The 22,008-nt window shown below is 43.2% G+C and overlaps 1 long non-coding RNA gene across 3 annotated transcripts in view; it reads left to right on the top strand.

The window, feature by feature from the left end:
* The window catches only part of LOC308517503, a 102,582-nt gene that overhangs the window by 69,545 nt on the left and 11,029 nt on the right, over positions 1-22,008 (top strand). For 2 of the 3 annotated variants that reach the window (XR_013995833.1, XR_013995834.1), the window contains 6 exons: positions 13,332-13,414; positions 15,467-15,630; positions 16,053-16,088; positions 17,246-17,423; positions 19,554-19,734; positions 21,546-21,588. This is a non-coding gene — a long non-coding RNA (uncharacterized lncRNA). The remainder of the gene's footprint in view (positions 1-13,331; positions 13,415-15,466; positions 15,631-16,052; positions 16,089-17,245; positions 17,424-19,553; positions 19,735-21,545; positions 21,589-22,008) is intronic. The other variant, XR_013995832.1, reaches the window with a different exon arrangement.

Below are 22,008 nucleotides of genomic sequence, written 5' to 3'. Positions count from 1 at the left end.
TTGGAGATATTTCTACTTTTCTAATATATGCATTTATGGCTTTATGTTTCCCTCTAAGCTCTGCTTAAGCTTCATCTCGTGTTTTGGTTTGTTGTGTTTTTGTTTCATTCATCTCAAAGTATTTTCAAATTTCCCTTGTGATTTCTTCTTTGAACCACTGGTTATTTAGGAGTGTGTTATTTAATTTCTACAAATTTGTGAATTTCCAAAATTTTCTCTTATTACTAGTTTCTAATTTCATTCCATTGTGGTTGAAAAACATACTTTGCATGCATGTGCCTCTATTCCTCCATTACTCTCTATCTTCTTTTGTGTTAAATGGATATTTTCCAGTTTAGTATTTTAATTTCCTTGTTTCTTTTACTATATACTTAAAAAAAAGACATTCTTTTTAAAAATATATTTTTATTGATTTCAGAGAGGAAGGGAGAGCTAGAAATATCAATGATGAGAGAAAATCATTGATTGGCTGCCTCCTGCACACCCCCTACTGGGAATCTATCTCATAACCCGGACATGCACCTTTTACCGGAATTGAACCCAGACCCTTCAATTCGTTTCCTGTATCTATGAGTGTGTTTATTTTGTTTTACTTTTTAGATTCTACATATAAGTGTAATCGTATGGTGCTTGTCTTTCTCTGACTTATTTCACTTAGCATAATACCCGTTAGGTCCATCCATGTTGTAAATGGCAAGATTTCATTTTTGGTTTTGGCTCAGTAATATTCCATTGTATATATGTACCACACTTCTTTATTTAATTATCTATTGATGGATACTTAGGTTGCTTCTATAACTTGGCTATTATAAATAACTAGAGGCCTGGTGAACAAATTTATGCAAGGGTAGGGTCTGGCCTGCCTGCCCTGAGGGGCTAGACAGCCGTGGGCAAACTACGGCCCGCGGGCCGCGTCCTGCCTGTTTGAAATGAATAAAACTAAAAAAAAAAAAAAAAGACCGTACCCTTTTATGTAATGATGTTTACTTTGAATTTATATTAGTTCACACAAACACTCCATCCATGCTTTTGTTCCGGCCCTCCGGTCCAGTTTAAGAACCCATTGTGGCCCTCGAGTCAAAAAGTTTGCCCACCCCCGTAGGTTGCCTGGCTGGCCCCGCCCCCGATCAGAGTAGTGGCGGGCCTCAGCAAGGAAACAGAAACCACCAGAAGGCTCTGCAAACAGGCCCTGAGCTCCCTTTGGCCAGGCGGACTCAGAGCTAGCGTCTCTGTGTGTACATTAGACACAGCCAGCACTTACCTTTGTCTGTTGGTCAAATCCTTTGCACTGAAAAACTTGTTCCCCTTCTTCTCTTTGTGCCCTTACAACAAATACAGACCAATTGGAAGACGCAGACCCCAGTGGCAGAGCCAGGCCTCACAATCACCCGGAATTTAGGCTTAAGACAACTGGGAAGCAATCTCCACGGAACAGAACACATTGTTTTATAGTCTTAATTCTCCCCTAAAATGTGCCCAGCTGCTCCTCTTTAGCCGAGATAGACTGAACTAAGGAACCAAAGACCCAGTTTCCTTTGAGGTGGGATCCACCAGAGCCGGCTGGTGGCAAGGCCCCTCACAGGCGGCTGCCTTCCTCCCAAGCTCAGTGTGCTCTGAGCCAGTCCGTTTCTGGCGATGCGGGGTCCTGGGCTGCTGGTCAGGTGGGCGGCAGGTCCACAGCATTTCTCTCCTCCGCCTTCATGGCCTCCCTGGCCTCCCTAGCAGTACCCTCCTGCCCGGTGCGCCAGGAGGCTGTCGCTAGAACCAGGACTCGGAGAGTGAAGGAGCTGGCCCGCCCCGAAAGAGACCTGCAGGTGGCCAGGCCGCACCCCCACCCTACTTCCCAGTCTCGCTCCGGTGGATCAGGCCAAAGCCCGCTGCTGCCTGAGACCGGCCACGTGGGGAGGGTTGCAGCGGGGATAGGGGCACCCTGACCTGCCAGCCTTGGTGACAGTCATCTCGGTGCCCAGCTGATTGAATTCCTCCCACAGAGCCTTCATCTCAAGCTGCATGCTCACACTGGCCACCTTCACGTTCTTCTTTACCGGTGCCTTGGCAGGAGCTGTGCAACTAGCCCTGGCGCCCTCAGGCTCAGCAGCGGCACTGGTGATGGCCCCTACGGTTGGTGCGTCATAGCCACTGGTCGTTCTGATTGTTCTGCCATAACGGTCGCTGGGCTTTTATTATATAGACTAGAGGTCTGGTGCATGAAAATTCGTGCACTCAGAGGGGGGCGCTGTGCCTTCTCGTAGTCCAGGAGCCTTCAGGGAATGTCTGAGGTGACCAGTGGGCTGATCAGGCAACTGCGCCGACTGGTGATCGGCCGACCTCGCCCCCTGATCGCCCCTCCGCAACCACTGGTTGCCACCTCCCCATGATTGTCGTCCCATCCCTCTGCCCGCTGGCACGCGCCTTGGCTCGCCTGGCACTGCCTGCTTGCCAGCCCCGCCCCCCGCCACCCAGTCGTTCCATCATTTGGTCGATTTGCATATTAGGCTTTTATGATTTAGGAATAGAGATCCGGTGAACGAAATTTGTCCACGGATGGGGTCCCTAGGCCTGGTGAGCCATCAGGGCCAATCAAGGCCAGGCTGATTGGGGCCTGAAGGCCTTGGCAGGGTGGGGAGAGGAGGCGACTGTTGCCGGGCCTGACTAGGAAGAAACAGATGCCAGATGCTGACACGGCCCTCGGCTCCTTGCCACCCTTGGTTCCCCACTTCCCCCGCTCCTCCCCTGTGTGCCTGTGTGCTGCGCCACCACTGGGGGCCTGCTCGCTGCAGGAGGACTGAGGGGGAGGGGCCGGGGGAGGTTTTGATCCCCAGTTTGGAATGTGTAGGAGGCAGTCAATCAATGATTCTCTATCATCATTGATATTTCTATCTCTATTTCCCTCTCCAAAATCAATCAAATATATATTTTTAAAATGCAACATTTTTAGAGGAAGAAAGCTAGGGCAAGGGAGCTATTGACTGGGGAGCATTTGAGATTTTGTTCACATTTCAACTAGGATACCATAAGGTAGTCCTCAAGGGGTGAGAGGTGAGGAGTGGCAGTGGGTAGGGCAGGGCACTGCGGGCTGAGGAATGGGCTGTAATGACTGGAAATATCTGTGACAGTGACACTGAGTGTGTGTTGGGTCCATTGCTGGGATCATTCATCCCAAAGAGGTTTTGATTCCAGACGAGAGGAGAAACACGGAGATCAGCAGGCCTTTCTTAGCCTAGAAGGTGAGGCTGGCGGCAGGAGTGGGCTGCCCTGCTTCCCTACCAATGCAAACACATAGTGTAACTGCACATGGACGTCAGTCAGTGGCCAAATCAATGCCCAGCCAGCCCTGGTGGTTGTGTCCTGCCACTCTCTGGCTGTGCCGCAGCACTATTGGCCAGGGAGACTGAAGCCATGCCCCCAAGCGCACATAGTATACGAAGGGGCGGGCAGGAAGCCAGCAGTGGAAGTCACAGCTGAGGGGCCTCAGCAGAGCTGTGTGCGCCATGGAGCTGGATGGGGAGCAGCTGGCTTTGGAGTTGGAGGGGCTGTGCTTCCTGCACGTCACCAGTGAGTCCCCACAAGCCTGTGATACATCAGCCAGGCTGGGCAGGGCCTAGGGAGGCCTTTCTTTCCTGAAGTTGTTTTTCCCAGGGCATCGGGCAGCTTTTTTTTTGTAAAGCAAGCTCTGGGCTTGTGGTTCCTGGGATCCCTTGGCCATAGCGTGTACCTTCAGGCCTCACTGCGCCCTCCTCCCCCTCCTCCTGCATTGAGCGTCTGGCCACTGGTGGTCAGTGTGCATCACAGCGACTGGTTGACCGGTCGTCCTGGTTGTTCCGCCATAATGGTCACTGGGCTTTTATTATATAGTCTAGAGCAGGGGTCCTCAAACTTTTTAAACAGGGGGCCAGTTCACTGTCCCTCAGACTGTTGGAGGGCCGGACTATAGTTTAAAAAAAAAACTATGAACAAATTCCTATGCACACTACACACATCTTATTTTGAAGTAAAAAAAAAAACAACAAAACGGGAACAAATACCATATTTATATTTGCATGTGGCCCACGGGCCATAGTTTGAGGACCCCTGGTCTAGAGGCCCGGTGCATGAAATTCGTGCATGGGGGGTGGTGTCCCTCAGCCCAGCCTGCACCCTCTCCAATCTGGGACATTCCTCTCACAATCCAGGACTGCTGGCTCCCAACTGCTCACCTGCCTGCCTGCCTGATTGCTCCTAACCGCTTCTGCCTGCCAGCCTGATCACCCCCTAACCACTCCCCTGCCAGCCCGATTGCCCCTAACTGTCCTCCCCTGCAGGCCTGGTCCCCCTCAACTGCCCTCCCCTGAAGGCCTGGTTTCTCCGAACTGCCCACCCCTGCTGGCCTGATTGCCCACAACTGCTCACCCCCTGCCGCCATCTCGTGTGTTGGAGTGATGGTCAATTTGCATATCAACTCTTTATTAGATAGGTTTCTGCAGTGAACATAGGAATGCATATATCTTCAAATTAGTGTTTTAGATTTTTTTTTATTTAATTCTTTTAAAACATATTTTATTGATTTTTTTACAGAGAGGAAGGGAGAGGGATAGAGAGTTAGAAACATGGATGAGAGAGAAACATCGATCAGCTGCCTCCTGCACATCTCCTACTGGGGATGTGCCTGCAACCCAGGTACATGCCCTTGACCGGAATCGAACCTGGGACCTTTCAGTCTGCAGGCCGACGCTCTATCCACTGAGGCAAACTGGTTAGGGCATGTGTTTTAGATTTCTTTAGCTACACAAGTGCAATTGTTGGGTCACAAGGTAGTTCTATTTTTAACTTTATAAGAAACTGCCATACTGTTTCCTTAGGGGCTGCACTATTTTACAATCCCATCAACAATGCATAAGGTTTCCCTTTTCTTCCACATCCTTGCCAATATTTGTTGATTTATTGATAATAGTCATTCTGACAAGTGTGAGGTGATATTTCATTGTGGTTTTAATATGCATTTCTTTGATGATTAGTGATATTGAGTATCTTTTCATATGTCTATTGGCCTTCTGTAAGTCCTCTTTGGAGAAGTGTCTATTCAGGTCCTTTTTCCATTTTTTAAATTGGATTGTGGGTATTTTGGTGTTGAGTGGTATGAGTTCTTTATAAACTTTGGATATTAACCCTTTATAAGATGTATCGTTGGCAAATATGTTCTCCCATTCAGTGGGTTGTCTTTTCACTTTGTTGATGGTTTCCTTTGCTGTACAAAAACTTTTAGTTTGATATAGTCCCATTTATTTTTTTTCTTTGGTTTCCCTTGCCTGAAGAGACATATCCATAAAAACTATTGCTAAGAGTAAAGTCAAAGTGTTTACTGCCTATATTTTTTCTAGGAGTTTTATATTTTCAGGTCTTATGTTTAACTCTTTAATCCAGTTTGAGTTTATTTTTGTATATGGTATGAAAAAAGTGGTCTAGTTTCAGTTTTTTGCATGTATGTGTCCAATTTTCCCAAAACCACTATTGAAGAGACTGTTTTTACCCCATTGTATATTCTTTGTCATAGGTTAATTGACTATATGAGTGTGGGTTTATTTCTGAGCTTTCTATTCTGTTCCATTATTTTTTTTTTATGCTGGTACTATGCTACTTTGATTGCTATAGCCTTGTAATATAGTTTGATATCAGGTAGTGGATACCTCCAGCTTTGCCCTTTTTTCTCAAGAATGCTTTGGCTATTTAGGGTCAGTTGTGGTTCCATATAAATTTTAGGGCTTTTTGTTCTAGTTTTGTGAAAAATGCCATTAGTATTTTGATAGGGATTGCAATGAATCTATAGATTGTTTTAGGTAGAATGGACATTTTAATGATGTTAAGTCTTCCAATCCAGAGGCATGTTATATTTTTCATTTATTGTATCAACTTCAGTTTCTCTCTTTCTTTCTTTCTTTCTTTCTTTCTTTCTTTCTTTCTTTCTTTCTTTCTTTTTCTTTCCTTCCTTCCTTCCTTCCTTCCTTCCTTCCTTCCTTCCTTCCTTCCTTCCTTCCTTCTTTCTTTCTTTCTTTCTTTCTTATATATTTTATTGATTTTTTACAGAGAGGGAAGGGAGAGGGATAGAGAGTTAGAAACATCGATGAGAGAGAAACATCGATCAGCTGCCTCCTGCACACCCCCTACTGGGGATGGGCCCGCAACCAAGGTACATGCCCTTGACTGGAATCGAACCTGGGACTCTTCAGTCCACAGGCTGACACTCTATGCACTGAGCCAAACTGGTTAGGGCCAGTTTCTTTCTTAAATGTTTTATAGTTTTCTGAGTACAGGACATTTACCTCATTGATTAAATTTATTACTAGGTAATTTATTTTCTGATGCAATTTTATCTTTTCGTTGTTTCATTTTTTTAATCCTCACCTGAGGATATTTTTTTCCATTGATTTTCAGAGAGTGTGGAAGAGAGAGGGAAACACAGAGAGAAACATCAGTGTGAGAGAAACACATTGATTGGTTGCCTCCTGCACGAGCCTCAACCAGGGCCTGGGCCAGGAAGGACCTTGCAACCGAAGTATGTGCCCTTGACTGAAATCGAACCTGGGACCCTTCAGTCTGCAGGCAGGCACTCTATTCACTGAACCACACCAGCTAGGGCTTTGATGCAATTTTAAATGGGATTTTAAAAAATTTCTCTTTATGATAGCTCATAACTGATGTATAAAAATGCAACCAATTTCTTAATATTAATTTTGTATCTTGCTTTGCTGAATTTATTAGTTTTAATAAGTTTTGGTAGAATCTTGCTTAAATTTATTCCTACGCATATTTTTTGATGTAACTGTAAATGGGATTGTTTTCTTAATTTCTTTTTTTACACACCCATCAGTTTATTGAAGACTTAATCACATACAAGTTTATTGTGTTTATGTACATTATTTAACTTAATCCCCACAATAACTCTGAGAGAAGAGTGTTATACCCATCTCATAAATAGGAAACTGAGGGTTAAAGAGCTTTCTAAGATTTGTACTCAGAGATCTGAGAGTAGATTTAATGCTTGTTTAAAAAAATTTTTATTTTTAATTATAGTTTACATTCAATATTATTTTGTAGTAGTTTCAGGTGTATAGCATAGTGGTTAGACAGTCAGATACTTTACAAAGTGACACCTCCCCTCGCCCGCGCCCCCCCCCCCCGCCCCAAGCCAATATTTCAAGTACCAACATGGTACTTTACATAATAGTTATTACAACATTATCGACTATATTCCCTTTGCTGCACTTTACATCCTGTGACTATTTTGTAACTACCAATTTGTATTTTTTAATCTCTTTATCTTTTCCACCTAGTTCCCCAAACCTCTAACTCCCAACCCTCTGGTAAACATCAATCTGTTCTCTGTGTTTTTTTATTTTTTATTTTTATCCTCACCCGAGGATATTTTTCCATTGATTTTTAGAGAGAGTGGAAGAGAGAGAGAAAGACAGAGAGAAATACTGATGTGAGAGAAACACATCGATTGGTTGCCTCCTGCATGAGCCCTGACCAGGGCCCAGGCCAGGGAGGACCCTGCAACCGAGGTTATGTGCCTTTGACTGAAATCAAACCCGGGACCCTTCAGTCCGCAGGCAGACGCTCTATCCACTGAGCCAAGTTGACTAGGGCAATTTTTTTTTTTTTTAATCTTGTTGATTTGAGAAGGATAGGTATTAATTCTCTTTGACTGTTTTGTAAAACCCACCTGTGAAGCCATCTAGCCCAGGAGTTTTGTTTGTTGGGAGTTATTTGTTACTAATTTTATTTTTGTTACTAGTTATTGGTCTGTTTAGACTTTTTGTTTATATCTGATTCAGTTTTGGAAGATTATATATTTCTAGGAATCTATGCATTTCTTCCAGGTTGTCCAATTTGTTGGCATGTAATTTTTCATAGTATTTCCTGGTGATTCTTAGTATTTTTGTGGTGTTGGTTGACACTTCTCTTTCATTTCTGATTTTATTTAGTTGGGTCATTTGTTTTTCTTGATGAGTCTGTGTCAAGGCTTTATATGTTTTGCTTATATTTTCAAAGAACCAGCTCTTGGTTTCACTGATTATTTTCTATTATTTTTTTAGTCTCTATTTTATTTTCACTCTTATCATTATTATTTTCTTCCTTCCACTTGCTTTGGGCTTTATTCTTTTTATTCTAGCTTCTTAGGGGTAAGGTTAGATTGTTTATTTAAGATTTTGGTTGTTTTATCATGTAGCCTTGTATCGCTCTGAATTTCCTTCTTAGAATTTCTTTGGCTGTGTCCCATAGGTTTTGGATTGTGCTTCATAACTTTTTTCTTGTAATTGATTTGTATTTTCATACCATTGTGATTGGCGAAGATGCTTGATATGATTTCAATCTCCTTAAATTTATTGAGACATTTTGTGAAATAATGTTCCATGTGCACTTGAAAAGAATGTATAATCTAATGCTTTGTGGTGAAATATCTTTAAAATATCAATTTCATTTGACCTAATGAGTCATTGAAAGCCACTGTTTTCTTGTTGGTTTTCTGTCTGGATGATTTACCCACTGAGGTCAATGGGGTGGTACAGTCTCCCACTATCATTGTCTCCTTTTCTGTCAGTATTTGCTTTCATATTTAGGTGCTTCTATGTTGGGTGTGTAGATGTTTGCAAGAGTTGTATCCTCCTGGTGAATGGGTCCCATTACTATGAAATTCCTTTTTTTTCTCTTCTTACAACTTTTGTTTTAAAGTCTATTTTGTCTGATATAACTATTGTTACCCCAGCTTTTTTCATTTTCATTTGCATGAAATATCTTTTTCCTCCTTTTACTTTCAGTCTGTGTGTGTCTTTTGATCTGAACTGAATCTCATAGATAGCATATGTAGGGGTCTTGTTTTCTTATCCATTCAGCCACCCTTTTGATTGGAATATTTAGTACATTTACATTTAAAGTAATAATTGATAGGTATGTAGTTATTGCCATTTTATTAATTTTTTTCTGATTGTTTTTTAATTGTATTGATTTCAGAGAGGAAGGGAGAGGGAGAGAGAGATAGAAAAATCAACGATGGAAAGAATCATTGCTTGGCTGCCTCCTGCATGCCCCACACTGGGGATCCCTGGGGGTCGAGCATGCAAGCTGGGCATGTATCTTGACTGGGAATTGAACCATGACCTCCTGGTTTGTATGTTGATGCTCAACCAATGAGCCATGCTGGCCAGGCAATAGCAGTCAATTTTAAGTTGATGGTCTCTGAAATCCAGACACATTTCTAAACTCACTACAATTTTTACTTGCCCTTTCACATTTATGCTTTTGTCGTTATGTTTGACCTCTTTTGTGTGTGTGTTTTGTGTGTACCTTAAATTTATTGTAATTACACACAATCTTTCTATTTTTGTCTTTTAGCCTTTGTACTAACTTTATAGTTGTTTGATCCACTGCTTTTACTGTTTTCCTTTGTCAGTGAGATTTTTTTCTATATATTTTTATTCATATTTTATTCTCTTTTTCTATTTAAAGAAGTCCCTTTAACATTTCTGGTAATACTGGTTTAGTGGTAATGAAGTCCTTTAGCTTTTTCTTGTTTGGAAAACTTATCTCTCCTTCAATTCTAAATGATAGCCTTACTGTGTAGAGTAATTTTGATTGTAGGTTTTTTTCTTTCATCACTGAATATTTTCTGCCATTCTCTTGTTGCCTGAAAAGTTTCTGTTGAAAAATCAGCCAATAACTTTATATGAGCTCCCTTGTACATAACTAACTTCTTTCCTCTTACTACTTTTAAGATTCTCTTTTTGTCTTTAACTTTTGACATTTTAATTATGATGTATCTTGGTGTGGGCCTCTTTGGGTTTATCTTGTTTGGGACTTTATGCTTTCTGAACTTGTATATCTATTTCGTTTGACTGATTCATGAAGTTTTCAGTCATTATTTCTTCAAATATGTTTTCAATCCCTTTCTCTCTCCCAGCGCCTTCTGAGACCCCTTTGATGAAAATGTTGGTATACTTGATGTTGCCCCAGTGGTCCCTTAATTGCATTAAAAATTTAGCATAGTCTATTTTGTCTGGCATAGATAGTCCTATGCCAGCTTTTTAAAAAGTTTGTTTCCATTGTTATGAAATATTGTTTTCCATCCCTTTACTTTCAGTCTCTGTGTGTCTTTTGATCTGAAGTGAGTCTTTTTTGGACAGCATATGTAAGGGTCTTGTTTTGTTATTCATTCAGTCTCTGCATAACTTTTGGTTGGAGCATTTAATCCACTTGCATTTAAAATAATTGTTGATATATAAGTATTTATTGCCATTTTATTCACATTTTTTATCTTCTTTGAAAAGAAGAACCTTTAACATTTCTTGTAATACTGGTTTGGTGGTGATGAACTCCTTTAGCTTTTTCTTGTCTGGGAAGCACTTTATCTGTCCTATAATTCTAAATGATAGCTTTGCTGGGTAATCTTGATTGTAGGTCCTTGCTTTTTATCACTTATACTAGAGGCCCGGTGCACAAAAATTTGTGCACTCGGGGGGGAGGAAGGGGGTCCCTCAGCCCGGCCTGTGCCCTCTCGCAGTCTGGGACCCCTTGGGAGATAAAGCCCTGCTGGCTTAGGCCTGCTCCTGGGTGGCAGAGGGCAGGCCCAATCTCTAGGTGCAGCCCCTGGTTGGGCTCAGAGCAGGGCCGATTGGGGAGTTGGGGCATCGCCCCTGTCATGCACAGAGCAGGGCGGATTGGGAGGTTGCCATGCCACCCCCAGTCACGCTCAGGGTAGGGCCAATTGGGGGGTTGGGGCACCACCCCGTCACACTCAAGGCAGAGTCGATGGGGAGGTTGTGGCGCCACCCCCTGTCACGCAGAGCAGGGCCAATCAGGGGGTTGGGGCGCTGCCCCGTCATGCACAGAGCAGGGCCCATCAGGGGATTGGGGAGCTCCCTCCCGTCATGCACAGAGCAGGGCCCATCAGGGGGTTGAGGAGCTCCCCCCTGTCACTCACAGAGTAGGGCCAATAGGGGAGTTGGCACATCGCCCCCTGTCACACACAGAGCAGGGCAGATCAGGGGGTTGGGGCGCCTTCACCTGTCATGAACAGAGAAGGGCGGATAGGGAGGTTGTGGCCCTGCCCCATCACACATAGAGCCGCAGGGCAATCAGGGGGTTTGGGCGCTGCCCCCTGTCACACTGATCCCGGTGCCAGGAGGCCTCGCGGCTCCGCTGATCCCGGTGCTGGGAGGCATATTACCCTTTTACTATATAGGATAGAGGCCTGGTGCACAGGTGGGGGCTGGCTGGTTTGCCCTGAAGGGTGTCCCGGATCAGGGTGGGGGTCCCCACTGGGGTGCCTGGCCAGCCTGGATGAGGGGATGATGGCTGTTTGCAGCTGGTCACACACCCTTCAGGGTGGGGGTCCCCACTGGCGTGCCTGGCCAGTCTGGGTGAGGGGCTGAGGGCTGTTTTCAGGCTGGGAATGAAGCTCCCAACTGCTCCTTTTTTTCTTTTTTTTCTTTTTTATTCTGGGCCAGCTTTAGGTCTGAGGCTCCAGCTCTTAGGCCTCCGCTCCTGAAAGCAGGTATCTGGTTTGTTTCGGTTCTCAAAACTCTGTATCAACTCCAGCTCTGAGATCCCAGCCGGCTGAAAGCTGGTTTCTGGGGTTTTGTTTAGCTTCTATATTTGTTACAATGTTTGAAACTGCAGGCTCAGAGGCCTGCAGCGGCTGGCGGGGAACGTTGGAGTCCTCCCTCACTGAAGCAAGCAAGCCTCATGTTAGTTTCAAGCTGCCTGGCTGCCGGCCACCATCTTGGCTGACAGTTAATTTGCATATTGCCCTGATTAGCCAGTGGGAAGGGTAGCGGTCGTACGCCAATTACCATGTTTCTCTCTCTCTTTTTTTTTTTATTAGTTAAGGTATTACAAATGTGTCCTCATCCCCCCCCTTTAACCCCCAACCTCCCCCCCACACACAAACTCATGCTCCCATCCCCCCGTTGTCCATGTCCATTGGTTTGGCTTATATACATGTATACAAGTCCTTCTGTTGATCTCTTCCCCTTACCCCCGCCCTCCCCTACTTTCCTTCTGGGGATTGATAGCCTGATCGCTGTTTCTCAGTCTTTGGGTCTGTCCTTTTTCATCAGTCTATGTTGTTCTCTATAATCCACAAATGAGTGAGATCATGTGGTATTTATCTTTCTCTGACTGGCTTATTTCACTTAGCATAATGCTCTCCAGTTCCATCCATGCTGTTGCAAAAGGCAAGAGTTCCTTTTTTTTTACCGCAGCATAGTATTCCATTGTGTAGATGTACCACAGTTTTCTAATCCACTCATCTGCTGATGGGCACTTAGGCTGTTTCCAAATCTTAGCTATGGTGAATTGTGCTGCTATGAACATAGGGGTGCATATATCCTTTCTAACTGGCGTTTCTGGTTTCTTGGGATATATTCCTAGGAGTGGGATCACAGGGTCAAATGGGAGTTCCATTTTTAGTCTTCTGAGGTAGCTCCATACTGTTCTCCACAGTGGCTGCACCAGTCTGCATTCCCACCAGCAGTGCAGAAGGGTTCCTTTTTCTCCACATCCTCTCCAACACTTGTTGTTTGTTGATGATAGCCATTCTGACAGGTGTGAGATGATAACGCATTGTCGTTTTGATTTGCATCTCTCGTATAATTAGTGACTTTGAGCAGGTTTTCATATGTCTTTCTGCCTTCTGTATGTCCTCTTTCGAAAAGTGTCTATCTAGGTCCGTTGCCCATTTTTTTATTGGATTGTTTATCTTCCTTTTGTTAAGTTTCATGTTTCTCTTTTATTAGTGTAGATATTTCTTGCTGATACCTTCTGACCTGCAAAGTTTCTGTTGAGAAATCAGCTGATAGTCTTATGGGAGCTCCCTTGTAGATAACTAACTGTTCTTATTGAGATTTAGGTATTTTTCTTAAATAAACTCTTTTTGGTTTAAATAAAACAAATTGCTGCCTTTGGTTAGTTTCTAAAGTTCTGAAACAGTTGATTCTGACTATGTTTATCAGCTTTCTTGTTGCTTTTATAGAGGACAGAATTTTCGTAGGTCCTTAATCTGCCTTCTTTTTTTTTTTTTTTTTTGCTGATATTCACAAGCAGGTTTTTACTGCATAAGACAAAATGGTGCTGGGGATCTAAATGATGTTAGGAATTACTTCTCTTGCAGGGTGTCTGCATATGTGAGATCTATGAGACCACCAGATGTTCTTTCCTCCCATAATAGTGCATACCAGCATGAAGATTGGGACATACTGTCCAAGCCAGCCTGTTCTAATCAGATAGATGGCTAGACTAGATGACTTTCATGGTTCCTTTTGGCAGAGACTCTGACCTGAATGTTTATCTCCTTATAGATCAGCCCTCATTTTGCAAGAAATAATCAATGGTACAAATGCCTCAGATCCAGACCCATGTTCCAGGCCATCCAGGAAGCCAGGTATGGCCAAACAGACTTCTTTTATTTACAGGTTCATGGCTAGAAATGAGCTCCAGTGGCCTATTTGGTCTCTTGACAGTGGCAAAATGCCCACACAATATAAGAAAAGGCTAGTTCATTCAAAAGTGAGACTAAATGTCTCCTCTACAATGTCCTTAAGAACAACTTAAGATATGCCAGTGTTGTCAGATATGAATTGCTTAATTTAAATTGGCCCCTACAGGAATCTTTATGATAATAACTGAAGGGAAAAATGTTACTTTATCACTGAAAAGTGCTATAGGCTAAACTCTAGGATATTAAGTAGCTGTGGCCCAGCTGTTTGTCTCATTTGATAGGAACATCTATGAAGAGGTTCTTCATACCTGCCTCATGTGGCTTGTTTTTGTTCTTCCCCTTTCATTGTGAAGGAAAACACTGTCCCGGGAAAGGACCCCTCCTTTAAAACTGATTGTTGGAGCTCATGCCCAGGCAGGTGGAGTTCCTGAAGTCATCACTTTACCCCTATTTGTAGTTTAAGGCAGCCTGGGTTCTGGCCAAAGTTGCTTCAGGGACTTCAGAGCAGACTGAAGCTATTGTGTAAAGGCGGGGGGGGTGGGGGGGCTGGCATTTAAGCCTTGGGTGAGCTGTTTTCCCTTCCACCCTTATAACTGTGTGTGAACAGGCAGTGTGGGCCCTTGGTAATATAGCAGGTGAGACTCTCCCCTCAGGGGGCTAAGAAAACAGTAAGTCAGGCATGTACATGCTATGGGAGGTCTTTGGGTAGTAGAGTGAACTCAATACTCTAAGTACAAATACATAGAAATGCTGGGGAAAGTACAACAGGCTTTTAAAAAACTTAGAGTTGAGTTCAGAGGCCAAAAATTGAAGCTGAAACCAGATGATACGGTGCATACTGAAGCTGCAGGCTACTAGGAACACCTGCCAGTACTGAGGCCCGACAGCCTCGGGTCTGAACGGCTTCAGGAACAAAAGACAAGTCTTTGGCACATGCAGTGTGGGGGTTTATGTTAGACCCTTACATAACCCAGGACCCTAAGAATTCTACCTCCAGTGAAAGCTGCCAAAGTTTCCTTAGCGTGGGGTAAAAGTGTCCCCTGAAAATGCAATCCTAAGATTAGCCTCACGGATGTGGGAACAATGCTGTAGCCCCTGTGTCGCCCAGAAAAGCACAAGCTGAGGAGTTAGTGTTGCCTGGTTCGAAGCTCCCAGATTCCTGCCTCAACATAAATACAATGCTTTCTGGTGAAAACAAACTCCACTGGGCCTCTCAGGATTAGGACAAATTAAGTTCAGCCCAATATTAGCAATTTCAAGTTCAGAGATGGCAGAAACCAACACTATGATTAGACCTCCAAAGACTTCAGATATTGGGATTAGCAAACACAGGATATAAAATAAGTCTATTTTATTTTTTTAAATTTATCTTTATTATTGAAAGTATTACAAATGTCCCCTTTTGCTTTTTTTTTTAAATTTCCCCATTGACCCCCCTCTACCCTGCACACACCCCTCCCAGGCCTTCACCACTCTATCATCTGTGTCCATGGGCTATGCATATAAGTTCTCTGGTTAATCAATCCTCACCCACTTCCCAACCCCCTGCCCTCCCTCTGAAATTCATCAATCTGTTTCATGCGTCTCTGTCTCTGGATCTGTATTTGTTCATCAGTTTATGTTGCTCATTAAATTCCACATATGAGTGAGATCATGTGATACTTATCTTTCTCTGACTGGCTTATTTTGCTTAGCATAATGCTCTCCAGCTCCATCCATGCTGTGGCAAATAGTAAGAGTTTTCTTTTTTACAGCCGCATGGTAGTTCATACCACAGCTTTTTAATCCACTCATCTGCTGATAGGTAATTGGGCTGTTTCCAAATCTTGGCTATTGTAAATTGTGCTGCTGTGAACAGAGGGGTGCATATATTCTTTCTGGTTGGTGTTTCTGGTTTCTTAGGATATATTCCTAGAAGTGGGATCACTGGGCCCAAACAAGAACCTGTACCATACCCTTGCGAAAAACATGAAACAAATGTCCATTCTTTTCCAGCACCAAGACAGCGAGGTGCTCTGAGACACCTGCTGGGCCTGTCCTACCTCACCAATGGCTGCAACAAATTCAGAAGCCAACTGCTTGACATGGGGATCCTGCCCAGGCCAGTTGAGCACTTGGAATGTGCCCCAGGTCCTGTCTGTCTCTGTATGGGCCTTCAGGTTAGAGTTTTTCATAGTCACTTGAGCAAGTTCTGTCCTTTCCCCACCCTCAGGTCTTCCACAGTCAACTCTAATCCTTTATTTAGAACAAAGCTTGCCATCTGCATTTTCCTGGTCCCTGCTACTCTGTAGCCACACATTTGAACCCATTTTGATCCAAAATTCTAGTGGGTATTAAATAATGTACTTTTTCTTAATCTTATAACTAGAAATTAGAGAATAGCACCACATTAAAACTGCTTATAATCCCTCTAACCACTTAACTATTCTTTTGTGGCCTTTCCTTCTAGTAGTCTTTATTTGTAGACATTAACAAGTTGGCATATACAGGGTGTGTGTGTGTGTATTAATGTAAAGCTCATTGTAACATTTGAGTGTCTTACTCAAATATAAAAGAAAATTCCTTCTTATTCTCTCCCCAGTTTGTTCCCTAAGACTACTGCAGATATAGGTGAAAAGTAAGTGAAATCAATATCAAGTACTTTGCTATGTTATGAAACATTTCACTTATACTTGTTGAAAATGTAGTTTAAAATGTGGGTGCCCCTTTTGACTTCTATGCTTAATACTGCATATTATACAACCTTAGTGGTTGTTTATTCTAAAATTAGCACAGTATCCCTCAGATGTCAGGGTGGGTTTGGGGGTAGTATTTGGGGCATGGATGGTGTGAAGAGAATACAAGAAGTTTCTTATTCTGGGGGGCTGGGGCCAAAATGTGGGTCCTGGCAAGGCTATGATTTGCCTGTAGCATTATCTCCACCTCTCACATGAATAGCAGACATTTAGCATAATCAGATAGGAACATTCTAGAACTGTTGATGGGCTGCCACTATAGTGAGAGAAACCAAAATAAATCCACAGTCAGCCCTCCTAGGACAGCTGTCTTGAGCTCAAATGTAGACCCATTCTGGGGACCGCTAGTGTTATTGAGAGGAGGTTTGTGAATATACCAACACATGTCATCGGGATCTCATTAGCTTCAATTAAATAGACACTAAATTCAATAGACATTATTATATTATAAACACTACAATTCATCAGTTTTTCCAATGTAAGGCTATAAAAGGGATGGCATAATTTCTTTTTAAAAAATTTTTCCCCTTATTAAGATATTACAAATGTGTCCTTATCCCCCCAATGACCCCTTATCCCCCCAATCCTGCTCTCACCCTCACCCGCTGTTGTCCACATCCATCGCTTATACTTATATGCATGCATACAAGTCCTTTGGCTGTTCTCTCCCCCTCACCCCCACCTTCCCCTATCTTCCCTCTGAGTTTTGAGCATCTGATCGATGCTTCTCTGTCTCTACATCTGTTTTTGTTTTGCCTTCTATTCCACTTGAGCCAGAACTATTGGGAGGCTGGCAATATGTTTAATATAATAATACCATGGATGTACTGAATTAAGAAGAGTCATGGATGTAATAATTGTTCACAGGCTTCCAGAGAGCCATCAGCATAGCATGACTAATGTTTGGGAGGGCACAGATCTTGGTGTGTTTGTCACCTTCCACTCTGATAAACTAGCACTATTTGGTTATATTTCTAGCCTTGTTTTTCCTTCCACACCCTCTCTTCCCTCATGTGGGGAAAAACTGTCATGGGAACAGATCACCAGACCGAGGTCACCACTGATGCAGGCATGGTGTTCCAGCTCCTGTTATACCCCAAGTCGTCCATCCACAAGACAGCCTGGGCCCTGGCTTGTGCAAGCAGACCCAGGGAAAATACCCCAAACTGAAAATCTACCTCCCTAGACTGAAGAAAGAGGCTGGCCACTGCAGGCTGGTAAGTAATGGGGCTTATTAAGGGAAACTTACATACAAAGTGTGTCTTGGGCAGCTGCAAGATGAAATTGGTTCCTGCCAAGCATCACGGAGATCCAAGAATTTTTGTAGGGTAAAGGGATAGTCATGGCTACTATCCCTTGTACAGAAAATATCGCTTGACCAGGTCAGGAAAACAGCTTATTCCATGAGCTGGCACACAGGGGGAGGCAAGGGAGAGGTGCTGATTTATGTTTGTCTGATCATAACTGCTATTCATTCTGTCTCTAAGGAGGGTTTGTGGAAAGCAACCTCTGTTCTGGCCCAGGTCCAGCTGTGGGACAGAGAGCGATCATATCACAGAACAGTGTCCTTCACACTCCCCCCCCCCCGGGACTGGCTCTTACACTCTCCCTTGCCCCTCTCTGCCGCCAGGTGCTCCGAGTGGTCAGCAAGGGGCTTCAGTAGCAGGGAAGTAGCTTGCTTAATTGCCAATTGACCATATTGGAGAGACAATCTGCTGCAACAGTACAGACAGATACAGAAAAGAGAAAAATGAAAAGCAGCAGTCCAGGTATTAGTAACATTTCCTCCCATCATGACCTCTAGGCCCCAAACCAGTGATTTAATAGCTCACCTAGGCTGGGGGTCAGATCACTTAAAGCATTTGAGTTTTCATATGTGTTAACAGAGAAGCAATATTAGCAAACTTACATGGTATAAAAACACAACATTCAGTTTGGATGTGGCACAGGAACAGTAGAAATAAATCTAAGATCAGAAAGCTAAATATTTAGTAGGGTCATGACAATTTTATTTGCACCATAATCTTAGATGTTAACATGGCTGCAGCCATGGAAATCTGGCCAGGGGAAGTGATTTTTTTCTGGTGTGAGCCGGGTAGGTAAGGAGAAGAATATACTAGGCCAGGACCCTTACCTTCTCTCCTCTTTTAATGTTGCATGAACTGGTCTATGAATAGCGTGTTTCCATGGGTCCCACCAGAGACCGAGCAGTTCTTCCCATGCAGGAGCATGAAGTACCTGGCCCATCCCAGTGGAAAGCCCCTTTACAGATTCCAGTAAGTGTCTCCGTTTCAGGGACAATAGGATTTGGTGCCTTGATAGCTTGTTGGCCCTGGCAAACGTCGGATCTACTGCTATGCCCTTTGTTTTCTACACCTTTTCCCTACTGGGTGCCTCAGGCTGAGTTCCCAGCCTGACGTGTGGAGAAGTGTGCCCACAGGGTGGTTATTAAATGTATTAGTGGTCGGGAAAGCATGTCTGTCCACCTGGCCCAAGTAGGTTTTCCAGTTCATAACTTTGCTGTTTGAGGACACCATTTTTCTGTCGGACCAACCCAGTTGCCTGTGGGTTATACAGGAGATGGAATCTCCATTCAGTAACTCTATTGACCAGGTCACTATATTTTAAAGGCAGCCCTGCCTCTGTAGCTATCCACCATCCTATTTGGGTACTATGATGTCCACTCTTCCGGTGTACCCAATCTACAGGGTCAACTGACAGGTCAGTTGCTAATGCATGTATTTTTCCAAGTCATCTGCCTCCTGGAGGTAGAGACACCTTCTGGACAAGGACATGGAAAACAAGGTCTGCCTCAGACTCTTGCAAGTGAGTCCAAATATGTTTCTACATCTATTGTCTCCATAAATGCTTGTTCATAATTATTTACTCCTCTGTTTCTACTGTCTAAGCCAGTGATGGTGAACCTATGACACGCATGTCAGAGGTGACATGTGAACTCATTTTTTTTGGTTGATTTTTCTTTGTTAAATAGCATTTAAATATATAAAATAAATATCAAAAATATAAGTCTTTGTTTTACTATGGTTGCAAATATCAAAACATTTCTATATGTGACACGGCACCAGAGTTAAGTTAGGGTTTTTCAAAATGCTGACACGGCGAGCTCAAAAGGTTCACCATCACTGGTCTAAGCCATAACCCAACTGGCTGTACACAGGATCAGTGGCCAAGGTTCAGGCATGATCACCAACCAGACAGCTCGTAAAGCAGCCCAGGTAGTGTCAGTGGATGGTTGGGTGGAAGCTGCCATCTGGGTAGAGGGATTACCCCGGCTGAGCTGTTGGTGTCCCAGGGCCCAGCTGGAAGTTCTCCTCTTCTTTTTGCAGGTTGCAGAGGTTGACACAGGGATAGGAGCAGCAGTATTTGGAGGGTAGTACTCCTATGCTGCAGGAATACTCACCATGTGGTCAGCATAGGAGTCTGAGCCATGGCAGATGCGGTTCAGTGGAACATGTTGTCAATCCAGTGCTTGATGGGAAGGGAAGTTCTGTAACTGGCTTCTCTTTGGTAAGAGGCTCCGCCCGTGTTAGCACTATCTGTATACACTGCCACTAATTGCAGTTCTAGTGAGTGTAACGGTGTAACCAATTTCTGCCCCCTTCCACGATAGGGACCCAAATCCAAGGGATATCCTCTTTCTGCTATTTTTTGCCATAATGCCCAGCCCATGCCTTCCCCCGTTACTGAAATATCTGATTCAAATGTCAACCCCACCTGGGGATTCCAAGGGCTTTAATCTAGTTGACCAGTATTTTTGCCTTTTCATAGACAGCCTGTTGTTTGGCTCCCCAGCCCCATATAGGGCCCTTTTAAACCAGGTGATATAATGGCTGAAGGCATTATGCTAAATGGGGTATAACTGTTCACCAGTACCCCAAAATTCCCACAGAAGCCTGTACCTCTTTCACACTTTGTGGTAATGATAGGCTTGTAGGATGTCTGTGACAGACTCAGGGACAATGTGGGTCTTACCTGACCATATGACTCCCAAGAACGTTAGTGCGGTGCCTGGACCTTGAATTTTCTGTGGATTTACTGCCCATCCTCACTGTTGTGGGTGGTTCAGCAAGGCCGCAAGGTGTTCTGCAGCAGAGGCAAATCTTCATATGTTAACATGTCATCCATGTAATGAGCCCACAATCAGAGGCTTGGAGGGAAAGCAATGACAAGTCCCAAGCCACCATCCCATGGCATGTGGTGGGGCTGCTATGTATGTAAAAAGCCTTGAGGTGTACCCCAAGTGGGAAACATTTTCGCACAGTTTGTCACTGTGAAGGCAATAGCCTTAGCCTCGTGACAGGGGAAAGCATCACCCCTTCCAGAAAATATACACCCAACAACAAGAGCATACTGATAACCCATACCGAGTGGCAGTTGAATGAAGTCCAGCTTAAATGCTTTTGGTACATGAAAGAATGCCAAAACTGAAAAAATGAGGGTTGCCAGGGCCCAGGAAGAAGCAAGCAGCCATCTTGGGGTGCCCAGGCCCTGTCTATTCATTTAATGTCCAGCCATTGTTGACCCACATTAATTTCCCTGATTCAGGAGCAGACTGCTGCCACGTTACAAGGACACCTGACAGCAAAAGTCTGGCAATGAAGGGTCATTTTCACAGAAGGAGAAAGGGCTTCATTTTGTTGCTGCTGCCTTTTCATGAAAGTCAACGAGAGCATAACTTTTCCTATGGAAAGGATTCCGTTTTCTTACATAATCAAAGACCTGATTAAGACAACATAAAACCTAGGAAGTTATTTTGATAAAAGATAGAACCTTTGTTTTCTAGGCAGAAAATTTGTCACAATATCTTATCAGGAGCAGACCCACAGTCCAAAAAACTTCATCCTTTTAACAGAAAGAGGAACAAACTCTAAATCTGCATCAGCTTGCTTTTGATATTTTAAATCCATTTACATAATTAACCCATTTTGAATCTTAGCAGCTTGACCACACATTAAAAATTTTCCCCAAAGTTTTCTTTTCACAAACCTACAATTATTGCTAAAGGTTTCATCTTAAAACCTTTTTATTCGACACAAATCTATATTTAATTTATTCTGAACAATCATGGTTAGGTTACCCACAAAAACTTCATGAGATTTTAGACAAAATCAGCCATGATTCTAAGTTATTCTTATTTATTTATTTTTTGCTGATAACTCTATAGACAAGTCCAAATTATAGGAATACCTCAATGAAATATTAACACAGTATTAATATGATTTCTAGTTGCTCTGCTAATGTTTCCTTTCTCCTTTCCACTTTTCTCTCAAAGAACAGTGAAGAAACTTTAAAGATTCTGTGATTTTTTATCTTTATAGGAGGAAAAGTTATCTTAAACTGCTTCAGAGGATTCCACGAAGAGTAAGTTTTTCTTTTTTGATATATCTCTGACTTTGTTATTTCTCCTTCTGAGGAAAAGTAGAACAGCTTTTAGCTTGGTTTCCTGATTACTTAATTAAAAGCTCACAGCGAAAGCTTTGTCCGCAATGTGGTGAAAATAAGGGAAGTGCTGAATGTCAGCACTAAGTACTATGAGTTGATGAAGAATGTTGATAATGGGTGATGAATATGATACTATCATATAGTAGTTTCATTATGTTTCCTGATACGGACACCTATGTATGCTTGAGTATATTTCATTTATATTATACCTCAATTGAAAAAGGACTTGAAGTTTTGAATTGCCTTGACGCATTAAAATATTTTACAGTGTTACTAGTCCATTATTTTATGATTAACTCCTGCTTTGGAACACTAGAAAGGGGAGAAAAAAAGGAATGT

This window comes from Myotis nattereri (assembly GCF_964212035.1).
Source record: "Myotis nattereri genome assembly, chromosome: 4".
Lineage (NCBI taxonomy): Eukaryota > Metazoa > Chordata > Mammalia > Chiroptera > Vespertilionidae > Myotis > Myotis nattereri.
The sequence above is the reverse complement of the archived record's forward strand: the minus strand, read 5'-3'. Positions and strand labels throughout refer to the sequence as shown.